Source organism: Mirounga leonina, unplaced genomic scaffold, assembly GCF_011800145.1.
Source record: "Mirounga leonina isolate KUSES-001 unplaced genomic scaffold, KU_Mleo_1.0 Mir_101609, whole genome shotgun sequence".
NCBI classification, from domain to species: Eukaryota; Metazoa; Chordata; class Mammalia; order Carnivora; family Phocidae; genus Mirounga; species Mirounga leonina.
In genome coordinates, this window is record NW_023270164.1 from 12,243 (window position 1) to 31,462 (window position 19,220).

Here is a 19,220-nt window from a genome sequence, read left to right on the forward strand (position 1 = left end):
AATTATATATTGTATAGTGACTAATATAACACAATAAAATTTAAAAAAAAAGAACCATATGATCATGTCAACAGATGCAGAAGAAATATTTGACAAACTACAGCATCCTTTCATGATAAAAAGCCTCAACAAAGTAGGGTTAGAGTTAACATACTTCAACATAATAAAGGCCATATTTGAAAAATGCAAAGCTCACATCATCTTAAAGGGGAAAAACAGAGCCTTACCCCTAAGGTTAGGCACTAGACAAGGCTGTCCACTCTCAGCGCTTTTAATCAAAATAGTACTGGAAATGCTAGCCATAGAAATCAGAGAACACAGGGGCGCCTGGGTGGCTCAGTTGGTTAAGAGACTGCCTTTGGCTCAGGTCATGACCCCACCGTCCTGGGATGGAGCCCCACCTCGGGCTCCCTGCTCGACAGGGGGCCTGTTTCTCCCTCTCCGTCTGCCGCTCCCACCGCTTGTGCTCTCCTGCTCTCTCTCTGCCAAATAAATAAATAAAATAAATTAAAACTTAAAAAAAAAGAAATCAGACAACAAATATAAATAAAAGGCACCCAAATTGGCAAGAAAGAAGTCAAACTTTCTCTATTTGCAGTTGACATGGTATATATATAGAAAAGCCAAAAGGTCCCACCAAAAAAACCGCTAGAACTGATAAACAAATTAGGTAAAATCTCAGCATACAAAGTAAACATACATAAATCTGTTGCCTTTCTACACACCAATAGTGCTGCAGCAGAAAGAGAAATTAAGGAATGTATCCCATTTATAACTGCACCACCAACAATAAGATACCTAGGAATAAACCTAACCAAAGAGGTGAAAGACCTGTTCTCTGAAAATTATAAAACACTAATGAAAAAAATTGAACAGGAAAGAAATGGAAAGGCATTCCATGCTCATGGATTGGAAGAAAAATTTTGTTAAAATGTCTTTACTAATCAAAGCAATCTACACATTTAATGCAATCCCTACCAAAATATCAACAGTATTTTTCACAGAGCTAAAACAAGCAATCCTAAAATCTGTATAGAACCACAGCAGACCCCAAATAGCCAAAGCAACTTTGAAAAAGAGAAGCAAAGCTGGAGGCATCACAATTCCGACTTCAAGGTATATTACAAAGCTGTAGCAATCAAAAGAGTACAGAAATAGACATATAGAGCAATAGAACAGAATAGAAAATCCAGAAATGAACCCACAGCTATATGGCCAGTTAATCTCTGACAAAGCAGGGAAGAATATCCAGTGGGGAAAAATGACAGTCTCTTCAACATATGGTGTTGGGAAACTGGACAGCAACATGCAAAACAATAAAACTGGACCACTTTCTTATGCCATAAACAAAAATAAATTCAAAATGGATCAAAGACCTAAATGGGAGACAAGAATCCATAAAATCCTAGAGGAGAAGGTGATGGTGGACATGGCCAGCAACCTGATGCTGGTGGACGAGCACCCGCTGTGGCTGGCCCAGCGTGAGGACAAGGCCTGCAGTGGCATCATGGGTGCCCTGGAGCGCATGGGGGAGGGGCTGCCCTCAACCCCCACGCCCAGCACATCTCTGTGAACTCAACGAAGGTGGCATTGGAGGCCTACCTCATCAAGCCACACAGCTACCTGGGGCTGACCTGCACAGCCTTCCAGAGAAGGGAGGCAGGAGTAGCTGTGGCCACCCCCATCATCTTTGCTGGAACCAGTGGCTGTGGTGTGGGCAACCTGACCAAGCCAGTGGCCATTTCGCTTTGGCACTGGGCTGAGGGGGCTGAACCTGTGGCAGCTTGGTGGAGCCAGCACGGGCTGGGGGGCCCCGGGGGTTGGAACTCTGAGGGCTGCCAGCTCCACTCCAGTCAGCCCTGCACTGCCGGCACTTGGGCAACGTGGCTGTGCTCATGGAGCTGAGTGCCTTCCCCAGGAAGGTGGGGGCTCTGGGGCAGGGCTGCATCCTGTCGTGAACCCCTGCATGGCCCTGCTGCTGCTCTGCCTCTTCTCCACCATGAACACCTACATCCTCAACCACAGCTCCATCCATGTATCCCGGAAGGGCTGGCACTTGCTCCTGAACCTGTGCTTCCACATGGCCATGACCTCCGCCGTCTTTGCAGGAGGCATCACACTCACCAACTACCACATGGTCTGCCAGGCAGTGGGCATCACTCTGCACTACTCTTCGTTGTCCACACTACTCTGGATGGGTGTGAAGGCCCTAGTCCTCCACAAGGAGCTCACCTGGAGAGCGCCCCCTCCACAAGAAGGGGACTCGGCCCCGCCCACACCCCGCCCCATGCTCCGGTTCTATCTGATCGCGGGAGGGATCCCACTCATTATCTGCGGCATCACAGCTGTGGTCAACATCCACAACTACCAGGACCATAGCCCCTAGTGAGCGCTGCTGCCTGCCTGCCCCAAACCTACCCGCCCCTACACTGGATGCCTTACTTCACTGGTGGGGGCACCTGCAGGCTGACCCAGCTAGTGACCCAACCCAAACCCATGCATGTTGCCTAAGCCAGTCTCTGCCTTGCCACTCACCATGTCCTATCTGCCCAACCATCCAGCCACCTCAGACATGCTCCCCGTCCTCACCCACTGCCTGTGTCTCCCCTCAGCTGCTGGCTGGTGTGGTGTCCAAACCTAGGAGCCTTCTTAAAAAAAAAAAAAAAAAAAAAAAATTCCTAGAGGAGAACACAGGCAGTAACCTCTTTGATACTGTCCATAGCAATTACTTATTAGATAGTTCTCCAGAGGCAAGGGAGACAAAAGCAAAAATAAACAATTGGGACTTCATCAAAATAAAAAGCTTCTGCACAGTGAAGGAAACAATCAACAAAACTTAAAGTCACCCTATGGAATGGGAGAAGATATCTGCAAATGACATATCTGATAAAGGGTCAGTATTCAAAGTATATCAAAAACTTATCAAGCTCAACCCCCCAAAAGCAAACAATCTAATTAAAAATGGGCAGAGGACATGGATACACATTTTTCCAAAGACATACAGATGGCGAACAGACATACGAAAAGATGCTCATCATTACTTACCATAAGGTACATACAAATCAACACTACAATGAGAAATGACCTCACACCTGTCAGAATAGCTAAAATCAACAACACAAGAAACAACAGGTGTTAACAAGGATGTGGAGAAGGGGGAACCCTCCTGCACTGTTGGTAGGAATGCAAACTGGAGCAGCCACTCTGGAAAACAATGTGGAGGTTCCTCAAAAATTTAAAAATAGAACTACCTTATGATTCAGCAATTGCACTCCTAGGTATTTACCCAAAGAATACAAAAATACTAATTCTAAGGGATACATACACCCCAATGTTTATAGCAGCATTATCTGCAATAGCCAAATTATGGAAAGAGCCCAAATGTCCCTCGACTGATGAACACATGAAAATGATGTGGTATTTTATATATATATATACACACACACACACACACAACAGAATATTTCTCAGTGACTAAAAGGAATGAAATCTTTCCATTTGCAATGACATGTATGGAGCTAGAGAGTATTATGCTAAGTGAAATAAGTCAGTCAGAGAAAGACAAATCTGCAGAATTTAAGAAACAAATGAGAATAGGGGAAAAAAGAGAAGAAAGAGAGAGACAAGCCAAGAAACGGACTCTAAACTAGAGAGCATAAACTGATGGCTACCAGAGGGGAGTTGGGTAGGGACATTGGTTAAATAGGTGATGGCGATTAAGAAGTGCACTGTGATGAGCACTGGGTGTTGTATGTAAGTGTTGAATCACTAAATCCTGCACTGAAACTAAAAAAAAAAAAAAAAATCTTCTTCAAAGTCAAGGAAACAATCAACAAAACTAAAAGGCAACCTATAGAATGGGAGAAGATATTTGGGAATGACCTATCTGATAGAGTTAGTATCCAAAATATATAAAATTAAACAAGTCAACACTCAAAAAACAAATAATCCAATTAAAAACTGGGAAGAGGACATGAACAGACATTTCTCCAAAGAAGACATCCAGATGGCTAACAGACACACAAAAATATGTTCATCATCCTTACCATCAAGGAAATACAGATCAAAACTACAAAGAGATATCACCCCACACCTCTCAGAATGGCTAAAATCAACAACACAAGAAACAAGAGATGTGGGTGAGAATGTGTAAAAAAAGGAACACTAGTGCACTGTTAGTGGTAATACAAATTGGTGCAGCCACTGTGGAATACAATATGGAGGCTCCTCAATAAGTTAAAAATAGAACAACCCTACAATCCAGTAATCACAGTACTAGGTCTTTACCCAAAGAATATAAAAACACTAATTCAAAGGGATACATGCACCCCAATCTTTATAGCAGCATATTTACAGTAGGCAAGATATGGAAGCAGCCCAAGCATCCATCAATTGATGAATGGATAAAAAAGTGGTATATATATATATATACAATGAGATATTACTCAGCTATAAAAAGGAATGAAAATCTTGCCATTTACAAAAACATGGATGAAGCAAGAGAGTATAATACTAAGCAAAATAAATCAGTCAGAAAAAGACAAATACCATATGATTTCACTCATATATGGAATTTAAGAAATAAAACAAATGATCAAAGGGAAAAAGAGAGAGAGATCAGGAAACAGACTGTGAACTATAAAGAACAAACTGACGGTTACCAGAGGGGAGGGGTGTGGGGTTTGGGTTAAATAGGGGATTAAGGAATTCACTTGCCATGGTTAGCACCAGGTGATGTATGGAACTATTGAATCACTATACTGTACACCTTAAACTAATATAACACTGTAAAAAATAAAGTTACACTTACCCCCAAAAAAGAAAAAGAAAATTGCCAAATGTATCAAAAGTAAAATGGCAAGTTATTTAGTGAATAGAACAAGACTTACACATGAGTGATTTGTAAATACACTCAATTCATTATTAAGTTTAGAATTTGATTTTGCCCATAGCATCAGTTGTGAAACTAAATCCTGCTTTACCAGTCCATCCTTCTCATAGTTCTCTATTATTTTCCATAGGTCAATGATAACATAAATAGCGAGAAGAACAAGAAGTAAGAGATTTTTAGTTTTTGTACAGCCAATATTTAGCTTGAATGAAGAAATGGGAACAGGGTAGATTTAATATTCCCCAAAACTTTCCACTAATTAATGAAAAGATCTTTTATATGTTCAACATTAACTGTGGCCCAAATTTCTTCCAGTAAGTATACAGGAAATATCCTGGATGTTAACATTTGTGGATAAAAAGTGTAGCATATTGTAATATCACTATGGAATAATTCTATTTCTCAGTAATATCCCTGAGTCCCTATTTTGGGGATCATTATCCTGCCTACATCCTACCTTGCCATGAATAATAAACTTTTATTATGTTAAGCCATCTAATATTGGTATTTTTAATAACCTCCTGACTTACTACAGCAAGGATACAGACAGGCCTTTATCTTACATTTCTAGAATCTCCTGATCACCACCTGATCATCATGCATAAAGCCAGCAACTACTCTTTCCGTGGACCTAAATAATGTGATATTCTAGAAGAAAACACATGGTATCATGGTGAGGGCTGAAGTTATACCTGAATGAGAAGAGTTCAGGGAACTATGAAGTATCCTGAATGAATAATTTTACACCCATACTTTTATGCCGGAGAAGCAGAATCATGGACCCACTTTCATCTGTAGCATAGCAGAGTTACTTCATGTTACTCATTTGGGCCACTGCTGATAGTTCCTGGATGCCTTGGTTGACCAGGCACAGCTACATAAAAGCAATAGCTCACAGTTATTGAACTATGCAGAGTTCCAAGCAATTTTTAAATTATCTCATCTAATCTCCACAAATACAACTATAATATATGTAAATTGTTTTTGTTTCTTCCCAAAATTAAAAATGAAGCAACAAAATAATTTGCCCAATATCATAAAACTACAAAGAGACAGTGTTGAAATTCAAATCTAGACACTAGAAGCTATGCCCATAACTACTCAAATATTTTCAGTAACCATTCTTGCCAGGGAATAATATTCATATGTCTGTTTTACAAAGATACAAGTCTTGATAAAGTTATACTGTTTGTTGGAAGTTTGGAGGTGCAACCTGACTAAAAAATATATGGCAAAATGTGACCTTCATTCCATTTATAGAGATTACAATCCAATCTTTAGAAAATGTTCCTTCTTCCTCTTTAAAAAAACTTTATGACTTACAAAAAGCTGTACATAACATATATATAACATGACAAGTTTGGAGATTTCTCTCTCCTCTTTGTAAAAGCTTCTGTATATACTAAATCAAAGAGTGTAGTACACTTGTAAAGTAAGTCATTAAAATATTTATTTATGTGAATTAAAGTATATGTTAATGCTAATAAGATTTAATATAAACATTTATTTAAAAAAATATGTAGGACATCCCATCCAATAGTAGCAGACTACATATTCTTCTCAAGCATGCATAGAACATTGTCCAGTATTAATCAGATGATAGGCCACATAACAAGTCTTAACAAATTTTAAAAGATTAAAATTATACCAACTATCTTTTCTGACCACTGCAGTATGAAACTAGAAAACAACAAGAGGAAAGCTGAAAAAAGTCACAAATATGTGGAAATTAAATAACATATTCCTGAAAAATCAATGGGTCAAAGAAACAAACAAAAGAGAAATAAAAAAATATCTTGAAACAAATGAAACACCCTACACACCCTACACAAAGATAAACTCAAAATGGATGAAAGACCTCAATGTGAGACAGGAATCCATCAAAATCCTAGAGGAGAACATAGGCAGTAACCTCTTTGACATCGCCCACAGCAACTTCTTTCAAGATACATATCCAAAGGCTGGTGAAACAAAAGCAACAATGAACTTTTGGGACTTCATCAAGATAAAAAGCTTCTGCACAGCAAAGGAAACAGTCAACAAAACAAAGAGGCAACCCACAGAATGGGAGAAGATATTTGCAAATGACACTACAGATAAAGGGCTGGTATCCAAGATCTATAAAGAACTTCTCAAACTAGGGGCGCCTGGGTGGCTCAGTTGGTTAGGCGACTGCCTTCCGCTCAGGTCATGATCCTGGAGTCTCTGGATCGAGTCCTGCATCAGGCTCCCTGCTCAGCAGGGAGTCTGCTTCTTCCTCTGACCCTCCCGACCCTCCCCCCTCTCATGTGCTCTCTCTCTCAAATAAATAAATAAAATCTTTAAAAAAAAAAAAAAGAACTTCTCAAATTCAACATCCAAAAAACAAATAATCAAGTCAAAAAGTGGGCAGAAGACATGAACAGACACTTCTCCAAAGAAGACATACAAATGGCTAACAGACACATGAAAAAGTATTCATCATCATTAGCCATCAGGGAAATCCAAATCAAAACCACATTACAGAAAAAGCTTTTGACAAATTACAGCATCCTTTCTTGATCAAAACTCTTCAGAGTATAGGGATAGAGGGTACATACCTCAATATCATAAAAGCCATCTATGAAAAACCTACAGCGAATATCATTCTCAATGGGGAAAAACTGAGAGCTTTCCCCCTAAGGTCAGGAAAGTGGCAGGGATTTCCACTATCACCACTGCTATTCAACATAGTATTGGAAGTCCTAGCCACAGCAATCAGACAACAAAAAGAAATCAAAGGCATCCAAATTGGCAAAGAAGAAGTCAAACTCTCACTCTTTGTAGATGATATGATACTTTATGTGGAAAACCCCAAAGACTCCACCCCAAAACTGCTAGAACTCATACAGGAATTCAGTAAAGTGGCAGGATATAAAATCAATGCACAGAAGTCAGTGGCATTCCTATACACCAACAACAAGACAGAAGAAAGAGAAATTAAGGAGTCGATCCCATTTACAATTGCACCCAAAACCATAAGATACCTAGGAATAAATCTAACCAAAGAGACAAAGGATCTGTACTCAGAAAACTATAAAATACTCATGAAAGAAATTGAGGAAGACACAAAGAAATGGAAAAATGTTCCATGCTCATGGATTGGAAGAACAAATATTGTGAAGATGTCAATGCTACCTAGAGCAATCTACACATTCAATGCAATCCCCATCAAAATACCATCCACTTTTTTCAAAGAAATGGAACAAATAATCCTAAAATTTGTATGGAACCAGAAAAGACCCCGCATAGCCAGAGGAATGTTGAAAAAGAAAAGCAAAGCCGGCGGCATCACAATTCCGGACTTCCAGCTCTATTACAAAGCTGTCATCATCAAGACAGTATGGTAGGGGCACAAAAGCAGACACATAGATCAATGGAACAGAATAGAGAGCCCAGAAATGGACCCTCAACTCTATGGTCAACTAATCTTCGACAAAGCAGGAAAGAATGTCCAATGGAACAAAGACAGTCTCTTCAACAAATGGTGTTGGGAAAATTGGATAGCCACATGCAGAAGAATGAAACTGGACCATTTCCTTACACCACACACAAAAATAGACTCCAAATGGTTGAAAGACCTCAATGTGAGACAGGAGTCCATCAAAATCCTAAAGGAGAACACAGGCAGCAACCTCTTCGACCTCAGCCGCAGGAACTTCTTCCTAGAAACATCGCCGAAGGCAAGGGAAGCAAGGGCAAAAATGAACTATTGGGACTTCATCAAGATAAAAAGCTTTTGCAAAGCAAAGGAAACCATCAACAAAACCAAAAGACAACCGACAGAATGGGAGAAGATATTTGCAAATGACATATCCGATAAAGGGCTAGTATCCAAAATCTATAAAGAACTCATCAAACTCAACACCCAAAGAACAAAGAATCCAATCAAGAAATGGGCAGAAGACATGAACAGACATTTTTCCAAAGAAGACATCCAAATGGCCAACAGACACATGAAAAAGTGCTCAATATCGCTCGGCATCAGGGAAATCCAAATCCAAATCTCAATGAGATACCACCTCACACCAGTCAGAATGGCTAAAATTAACAAGTCAGGAAACGACAGATGTTGACGGGGATGTGGAGAAAGGGGAACCCTCCTACACTGTTGGTGGGAATGCAAGCTGGTGCAGCCACTCTGGAAAACTGTATGGAGGTTCCTCAAAAAGTTGAAAATAGAGCTACCATATGATCCAGCAATTGCACTACTGCATTACCCCAAAGATACAAAAGTAGGGATTCAAAGGAGTACGTGCACCCTGATGTTTATAGCAGCAATGTCCACAATAGCCAAACTGTGGAAAGAGCCAAGATGTCCATCGACAGATGAGTGGAAAAAGAAGAGGTGGTATATATATACAATGGAATATTATGCAGCCATCAAAAGGAATGAGATCTTGCCATTTGCAATGACGTGGATGGAACTGGAGGGTATTATGTTGAGTGAAATAACTCAAACAGAGAAAGACATGTATCATATGATCTCACTGATATGAGGAATTCTTAATTGTAGGTAACAAACTGAGGGTTGCTGGAGTGGGGGTTGGGGTGGGAGGGATGGGGTGACTGGATGATAGACACTGGGGAGGGTATGTGCTCTGGTAAGCGCTGTGAATTGTGCAAGACTGTTGAATCTCAGATCTGTACCTCTGAAACAAATAATGCAATATATGTTAAGAAAAAAAAAAAGAAGAAGAAGAAGGTAGCGGGTGGGGAAGAATGAAGTGGGGGAAATCAGAGGGGTAGACGAACCATGAGAGACGATGGACTCTGAAAAACAAACTGAGGGTTCTAGAGGGGAGGGGGGTGGGAGGATGGGTTGGCCTGGTGGTGGGTATTGAGGAGGGCACGTTCTGCATGGAGCACTGGGTGTTATGCACAAACGATGAATCATGGAACCCTTCATCTAAAACTAATGATGTAATGTATGGGGATTAACATAAGAATAAAAAAGAATAAAAAATTTAAAACAACAACAACAACAACAACAAAAAAACCACATTGAGATACCACCTTACACCAGTTAGAATGGCAAAAATGGACAGGGAAAGAAACAACAAATGTTGGAGAGGTTGTAGAGAAAGGGGAACCCTCTTACACTGTTGGTGGGAATGCAAGTTGGTACAGCCACTTTGGAAAACAGTGTGGAGGTGCCTCAAACAATTAAAAATAGAGCTACCCTATGACCCAGCAATTGCACTCCTGGGTATTTACCCCTAAGACACCAATGTAGTGAAAAGAAGGGCCCTATGCACCCCAATGTGCATAGCAGCAATATCCGCAATAGCCAAACTGTGGAAAGAGCCGAGATGCCCTTCAACAGATGAATGGATAAAGAAGATGTGGTCCATATGTACAATGGAATATCACTCAGCCATCAGCAAGGATGAATACCCAATTTTTACATCAACATGGATGGGACTGGAGGAGATTATGCTAAGTGAACTAAGTCAAGCAGAGAAAGTCAATTATCATATGATTTCACTCATTTGTGGAACATAAGGAATAGCATGGAGGACATTAGGAGAAGGAAGGGAAAAATGAAGGGGGGGAAATCAGAGGGACAGATGGACCATGAGAGACTATGGACTCTGAGAAACAAACTGAGGGTTTTAGAGGGGAGGGGAGTGGGGGATGGGTTAGCCCGGTCATGGGTATTAAGGAGGGCACGTAGTGCATGGAGCACTGGGTGTTATACGAAAACAATGATTCGTGGATCACCACCTCAAAAACTAATGATGTATTGTATGGTGACTAACATAACATAATAAAATAAAATTAAAAAAAAAAAAGAAACATTCTTATCTTATTCCTGACCTTAGGAGAAGGAGGGGAAAAATGAAGGGGGGTGGAATCGGAGGGAGAGATGAACCATGAGAGACTATGGACTGTGAGAAACAATCTGAGGGTTTTAGAGGGGAGGGGGTGGGGGGATGGGTTAGCCTGGTGATGGGTATTAAGGAGGGCACGTACTGCATGGAGGACTGGGTGATAATACAAAAACAATGAATTGTGGATCACTACATCAAAAACTAAATGATGTATTGTATGGTGACTAACATAATCAAATAAAAAAATTTAAAAAAAAGAAAACTCTTAAATTTAATAAAATTTAAAATATATATATATAATTTGAGACAAAGAGTAATAATAAAATTCTTTGGAATTAACATGGAATGTGTTAAATGTATATGAAAAAAATCTTTAAAGCACTCTTGAAGGACATAAAGTTTAGACTGTGACAAATTGAAATAGCAATCATGTTCTTGGACAGAAATATTGAGCCTAATACAGTCATCAGTACTCCCTAAGTTAAGTTACAAATTCTACCCAATTAAAATAAAAATATTTTTATGAAAGTAAACAGGTTTCTGTGAAAGTACTTATGGAAAAATGAGGAATTCAGAATAATAAGAAAATTCTGAAAGAATATTATAATGTGGAGGAGGGGGCTAAACTTACCAAATCCCAAAACCAATTATAATGCCTCATAATTTCATCAATAAGATTTTGGTGTATGTAGTAGATTCCATTTATAATTTAATGCTGATAGTTTTCAGGCCCCACGCTTCCCTTTTCAACTTTTGTTGCACATTTGCACGATTTTTTTAATATTCTTTTTTTTTAAAGATTTTATTTATTTATTTGAGAGAGAGAGAATGAGAGAGAGAGTGAGCATGAGAGGGGGGAGGGTCAGAGGGAGAAGCAGACTCCCTGCCCAGCAGGGAGCCCGATGCGGGACTCGATCCCGGGACTCCAGGATCATGACCTGAGCCAAAGGCAGTCACTTAACCAACTGAGCCACCCAGGTGCCCTGCGCTGATTTTTTTTAAAAAGTCCATCTACTCCCTTCCTGAGCACCTGCAGAAAGTTCAAAAAATGCAGACCTCAAGAATCCTCACCCTGGTACCACCCTCTAATCACAAAAACAAAATAAAACAAACAACAATAACAAAAAATAAAACAGGCTCACTCACCCTCCCTTTCCAGAAGACCTCAATATGCAAGTAATAAACTTTTTCAAATTCTTTGGAGTCTAGGTGACATCATCAGTCTTAATAACCAAACCAGTTTTGAATGGGTGGGGGTCCATCCTACCTCCTTAAGGCAAGCAAGCACAATAAGTATATATAGATAAACAGGCAATTTTTAAGAAATGTAACAGCTTTATTGAGATATAATTCACATACTGCATAATTCACCTATCGAAAGAGTACAATTCTGTATTTTTAGTATATTCACCGAGCTGTGTAACCATCACATTTTATACTATTTCAAAAAGAAACCCCATACCACCTATTAGCAGTGACTCTTCATTCTCCTCTAACTCCCCTAGCCCTAGAAAACCAGTAATCCACTTTCTGTCCCTATAGATTTATCTATTCTGGACATTTCATATAAACAGAATCATACAATAAATAGTCTTTTGTGACTGTTTTGTTTCATTTAGCATATTTTCAAGGTTCATCCTTGTAGTATGTATCAGTATTTCATTGTTTTTATCACCAAATAAGATTCTGTTTTGTGGATATATTAAAATTTGTTTATCCATTCATCAGTTGATATACATTTGGGTTGTTTATAGCCTTTTGGCTATTGTAAGTATTGCTGATATGAACATGTGTGTACAAGGTCTTTTTGTGAACATGTTTCCAAATCTCTAGAAATGGAATTGCTGGGTTATATACTAACTCCACGTTTAACCTTTTAAGGTATTGTCAGCTTGTTTTCCAGTGTTTGTACCATTTTACTTTCCTAACAGCAGCATGTGAAAGTTCCAATTCTTCCATATCCATGCCAACACTTCTTATCTGTCTTTTAGGTTATGTCTGTCCTAGTTAGATATGAAGTGGTATTTCACTGTGTATTTGATTTGCATTTCCCTGATGGCTAATGATATTCAGCATCTTTTCATGGCTAGTAGGACATTTGTGTATCTTCTCTGTAGAAATGTCTATTTAAGGCTTTAGCTCACTTTTTAAAGTGGGTTGTTTGTCTTTTTTTATTATTATTGTTGTCTTTTTTCATTATTGGGTTGTAACAGTTCTTTATATATTCTAGATGTAAGTTTATTATCAGATATATGATTTGCAGGTATTTTTCCCATTCTGTGAGTTGTCTTTTCATTTTATTGATGATATCTTTTCAACCACAGAAGTCTAAGTTTCATAAAATCCAATTTATCCATTTCTTTCTTTTATCCATTTCTTTGTGTCTTTGGTGTCACACATGAGAAGGCTTTACCTAACCTAAGATCAAGAAGATTTATTTCTCTGATTTCTTCTAAGATTTCTATAGCTTTAACTCTTGCATATAGATCTGTAACCCATTTTGAGTTAATTTTCATGTATGTTATGAGGGAATAGTCCAACTTCATTCTTTCACATGCATATATGCAATTATTGCAGCAATATTTTTGGAAAAGACTACTCTGTTCCACTGAATTGCCTTGGCACTCTTGTTGAAAATCAATTGACTATAAATACGAGTGTCCATTCTGCAATCTTAATTCAATTCCTTTGATCTATAGGTCCATCTTTGTGATAGTACCACACTGTCTTGATTATGGTAGCTTTGTATTTAAGTTTGAAATATGAAAGTGTGAGCCTTCCAACTTTAATCTTCCTTGGCTACTGTTAGTCCCTTGAATTTTCTTATGAATTTTATGATAAGTTTGTCAATCTCTGCAAAGAAGCCTTTTGGTATTTAAATAGGGATCATGGTCAATCGATGGATCAATTTTTTTTAAAGATTTTATTTATTTATTTGACAGAGAGAGAGAGAGTGAGAGAGAGTGGCAGGCAGAGGGAGAGGGAGAAGCAGGCTCCCTGAGGAGCAGGGAGCCCCATGTGGGGCTCGATCCCAGGACCCTGGGATCATGACCTGAGCCACCCGGGCATCACTCAACAGATCCATTTGAATGAGTACTGCCATTTTAACAATATTAAGTCATCTGATGGATTAACATAGGATGTCTTCCCATTTATTTGGGTCTTCTTATATCTTTCAAAATTTTTTGTAGTTTTTAGAAGACAAATTTTCACTTTCTTTATTAAACTTACTCCTAAGTATTTTATTCTTTCTAATGCTATTTTAAACGGAATTATTTTCTTAGTTTCACTTTTTACTGTTCATTGTTAGTGTTTAGAAATACAATTAGTGCTTATATATTGCTCTTCTATCCTTCAAACTTACTGAACCAGTGTATTAGTTACAAAAGTTTTTGAGTGGATTCCTCAGAATTTTGTATGTACACGATCAAGTGACCTGCAACTAGAAATAGTTTCATTTATTCTTTCCTAATCTGGATGCCTTTTTTTTCTTACCTAATTTCCCTGCAATGTTAATGCAAGCAGCCAGGGTGGACTGCAACCTTGTTTTGTTGCTGATTTTAGAAGGAAAATATTCAGTATTTCACCACCGTATGTTCTAACTAATCACCACGAACTTCATGGCTTAAAACAACAGAAATTTATTGCCTTTCAGTTCTGGAGGTCACAAGTCTTAAATGTTTCTCACTGGGCTTAAATCAGAATGCTGCAGAGCTACATTCCTTTCAGGAAGCTCTAGGTAAAAAATCAATGTTCTTTTCTTTTTCAGATTCTAGAGTCTCCTATTATTGCTTGGCCCATGCCCTCTTCCATTTTCAAAGCTAGCAATGGCCAATCAAGTGATTCTCATATCATGTACATCTGACACAGACTTCTGCCTCCCTTCTCCACATTTAAGGATTCTGTGATTATATTGGGCCCATAGATATAAGCCAGGATATATCCCTATTTTAAGGTCAGCTGCTTAGCAACCTTAACTCCATCTGCAAATTTAATTATTTGTTGCCATGTAATGTAATTAGGATGTAGGTATCTTTAGGAGGCCATTGTTCTGCCTACCACAGTGTTTTCTGGCCCTTAAAGATCCATGTCTGCCCTGCATGCAAAATATCTTTGCTTTATCCCAACGTGCTCCCAAATATCAATAAATTGCAGGATCAATGCAAAGTCCAAAATCTCATCTAAATCTTGTCACCTCCAAAGTCTCAAATCTAATAATCTGACCCATTTAAATCAGGTATGGGTAAGGCTCTGGATATAATCTTTCTTGAGGCACAATTCTCCATATGTAATCCTGTGAACTTAAAAATCAAGTTATCTGCTCACAAAATACCCTTGTGGGAAGGTATAGAATAATAACTATAGACATATGCATTAAAAAAGGAAGAAAATGGAAAGTATTAAAGGAGTCACCCATCTCAGCAAATTGAAAATCTAGCAGGGCAAATTCCATTTAGTTTCAAGGCCTGGGAATAATCCTCTGTGATTTTTGGGTCTGCAATCTGACCTTAAGGCTCCTCTCTGAGTCATTCTTCCTTTTTCATAAAGGGTAACTCGTGTTTGCAGCTGGGTAATTTTTATCAGTCTGTTTACCATCTGTAGTATTTTGTGAGTACAATAACCATCTTTTATTTTGGCTCTGTCACACTTTTAATCCTAGCTGGCACTGTTTCTGCTAGTATGAAATTCTCAAGAACCTTATGGGTTACCCACATATATCACAAGAATTCATTCCTTTTGACAAGAGACTCCTCCATAGATTTTTCTTCAATATTTCCATCTCTATTTTTGGCTTCTACTAAGATGGCTGAGGGATTGTATGTGTCACAAACTTTTTAATATCTTAAAACACAACTCAATACTCTGTCATTTTGGTCTTTCAAAGGTATTAGCAAAAACTTTCCAGCCACACACTGTTTTTTCACTAGAGCACTCTTTTATAACAGTGATTCTTAATTTTAGCATCTTTTGCAATCAGGACAAGTGAAGAATTTCCCAAATCATAAAGTCTTGGTTCCTTTTTGTTTAACAGTTCTTCCCTCAATTTATCTTTTTCCTCTTACATTTTACTATAAACAACAAGGAGATACTAGACGTTGCCTTCAAAACTTTACTAGGAAATCTCAGCTAAATAGCCAACTTCAGCACGTAAACTTCTGCTTTCCTCATAACTAAAGGGCACAATTCTGCTAAATTTTCCATCACTATATAATAAAGATTCCCTTTCCTCCATTTTCCAATAACATGTTCTTCATTCTCTTCTACACCTTCAACAGCAGAACTTTTAACATCCATATTTCTATCATCGGTCTGGTTTTGATTAAATAGTCTCTAATATGTTTTCTCTACCAAACTCCTCACATCCTTCAAATTTCTCAATAGAAAAGACGTTAACATCTATATTTCTACTAACAATCTGTTCAAGACAATGTAGGCATTTTCTATCATGCTTCTCAAAATTTTCCATCCTCTGCTCACTGCTCAACTGCAAAGCTATATAAACAATGTTAGGTAAGTGTTACATTAGCACCCCACTTCCAGATACCAAAATCCATATTAGTTTCCATTAACCCAGTAATTAGAACTCACCAAGTTAATTAAACAGTTACATGAAGCAGTGCCTTTACATAACAGTGTCTAACCAGAAAAGTAGAGTTACCCTAAGGGTAGTCTTTAAAGTCTAGGGCCAAAACAGCCAAACATAGATCACTGAAGGAGATGCCATCTCTCAAACAATGCCCCCATTTCCATGCTGCAGTCCAGAGGAACTTCATAACCTAATTCTAAAAAACACGTTTACCAATCCCATGGTATCCAGGTCCATCAATGTACCTCCTTGCATTTTGTCATACTAATGACCAAACTACATAAACCTTACTGTTGAAGACAGTATGACTCTATATCATACTATCCCTCTGAAATTCATGCATAAAAAATTGCTACTTGTCTCTATCCCAAATCCACAATTTCCTATGACTTATGGCTTTCATTCTTACTCTTTTGTGCAGCATCAAAACCTACACTATCACTCCAAACCAATCAGAAACTGGAGGAGCTGTAGGACATCTATTGATTTCTGTAAGACATATTTTAATACACAAAGTATCAACACAAACTTTGTCCCAATACACCCCAGTCACAAGGAGAAAGTCCAGACTCAGAAAATATTTACACCATCCAAATTTTCAAACCCTGGAAACCAATTTATCAGATTGCTCAAGTTTATAAAAGTAGTCAGCTACATTACACAGTTTTCAAAAATTTCTTCCAACTATTCCTATCCATAGAATTTAACCACCCTCCATACCTCATCATTCAGCACCAGCATTCGTTCACCCAAAACAACATATGATGAAGGACAAGAAGCCATAATATATAAATATGATGTGATATTGCACTAAATTCACAACCATTTCAACATATGTAACAATGGAAAAGATACAGATCAACAGTCTGGTCAAGATATTCAACTCCCTGTGCCACTCTGACTAGATTGAAGGAATTTGAGAGAGTGAAGTTTTCAGCTCTATTTTTGGCTTCTTTAAGCCTTAAAACCCCCTTCCTGTATCAAGTTTCTGACAAGCATGATTCCAACAGACTTTGTCCTACCTACATTTTTTGGTCAATCTTTACTCAAATATAAATCTTGCCCCAGTGATCTCTATCCTTTAGAATCATTGTTTAAGGCTCCTCATTATCTCTGAACTGACATTAACACAGCCTAGAGAAGAATGCATAGCATAGAAAGAAATAGAAGCTATAGTTCAATTTTCCCCCAGGAAAGATCTCTGTGAGTATCCTTTTTTTTTTTTTTTTTGGCTTTTTAAATTAATTTTATTATGTTATGTTAGTGGGTATGCTCTTGAGTGGAGAAATAAATACTGAGCAACGTGAATGTTTCTTTTTAATCTGATATATTCTTTTTCTGTGTATCATATTCCAACTGATATGAAAATAGAAATAAAAATATGCAATCTAGATGTAGTCTTCAGGACCAGATTCAAATATAGATCAAAGTACATGTTTGTTATTCAATAACAAATATTTGTTTCATTAAAATCCTCAAATGTGTGGACTGAAATTTCAGCTTTACTTAGTTTACTAAAGGTTTTATGAAATACTCAAATTGTAAATTTAAAATTTAAACTATCTTCGGCAGTGCTGCCAATGCCCCGGCAGAGAAGCTGAGGTCATCATCGAATTTGAAATACTTAAAGTGGATACAAAACTGTGTCAGCAACGCAGACAATTAAGTGCATTGTTGTGGGTGATGGTGCCGTTGGTAAAAACATGTCTCCTGATATCCTACACAACAAACAAATTTCCATCTGCATATGTACCGACTGTTTTTGACAAGTATGCAGTCACAGTTATGATTGGTGGAGAGCCATATACTCTTGGACTTTTTGATACTGCAGGGCAAGAAGATTATGACAGATTACGGCCGCTGAGTTATCCACAAAGAAATGTATTTCCAGTCTGTTTTTCAATGGTCTCTCCATCATCATTTGAAAATGTGAAGGAAAGATGGGTGCCTGAGATAACTCACCACTGTCCAAAGACTCCCTTCTTGCTTGTTGGGACCCAAATTGATCTCCGAGATGACCTCTGTACGACTGAGAAACTTGCCAAGAACAAACAGAAGCCTATCACTCCAGAGACTGCTGAAAAGCTGGCCCGTGACCTGAAGGCAGTCGAGTATGTGGAGTATTCTGCACTCCCACGGAAAAGCCTAAAGCATGTATTTGATGAAGCAGTACTGGCTGCCCTGGAGCCTCCCGAACCGAAGAGGAGCCGCAGGTGTGTGCTGCTGTGAACATCTCTCCAGAGCCCTTTCCGCACAGCTAGTATCAGCAATGTACTAAAAACAATGTTAAATCAAACTAACGATTAAAGATTAAAGTTCATTTTCACAAAAATGACAAATACCCTGCACCTACCCACATGCATTCGTGTGAGAAGGCCCATAGGTATGGTCCCCTTCCCCCTCTCAGTACTAGTTAATTTGAGTAATTGTGTATTGTCAGAAAAGTGATTAGTACGTTTTTGTTTTGTCATTTCAAAAAAAAAAAAAAATTTTTTGTTTTTTTTTTTTTGTTTAAAAGCAAGGCTTGCTTGTGATGACTCTGTAACAGACTAATTTGCGTTGCTGAAGCTCCCCTGGGCTCCATCCACTCTGGAAAGTGATCTGGGACATTTAGGTTTATTTATTCCCCCCTTTTTTTGCTGGGGGGGCAGGGTGCAGGGAGTGTATGTGGGTTTTGTTTTTATTTAGTCATGTTTTTAAAATTCATTTACCATTGGACAACCCTTAAGGGAAGGAGGATGGATTGATTCCACAGTCCACTTCTAGATCTAGTTTAGAAAACTTGTTCCCCACCTGGTGCTCTTAGGAAGGAGTATAGTAAATGCCTCATTTAATAACATACTCTTTTTTGAAAGTTGCCTTTTCTCTCCACCCTTGATTAGGTCCAGTA

The 19,220-nt window shown here is 38.4% G+C and overlaps 1 pseudogene; it reads left to right on the top strand.

The window, feature by feature from the left end:
* Nucleotides 1-1,999: 1,999 nt before the first annotated feature.
* Nucleotides 2,000-18,559, top strand: LOC118008515 (annotated as a pseudogene).
* The last annotated feature ends 661 nt before the right edge of the window (nt 18,560-19,220 follow it).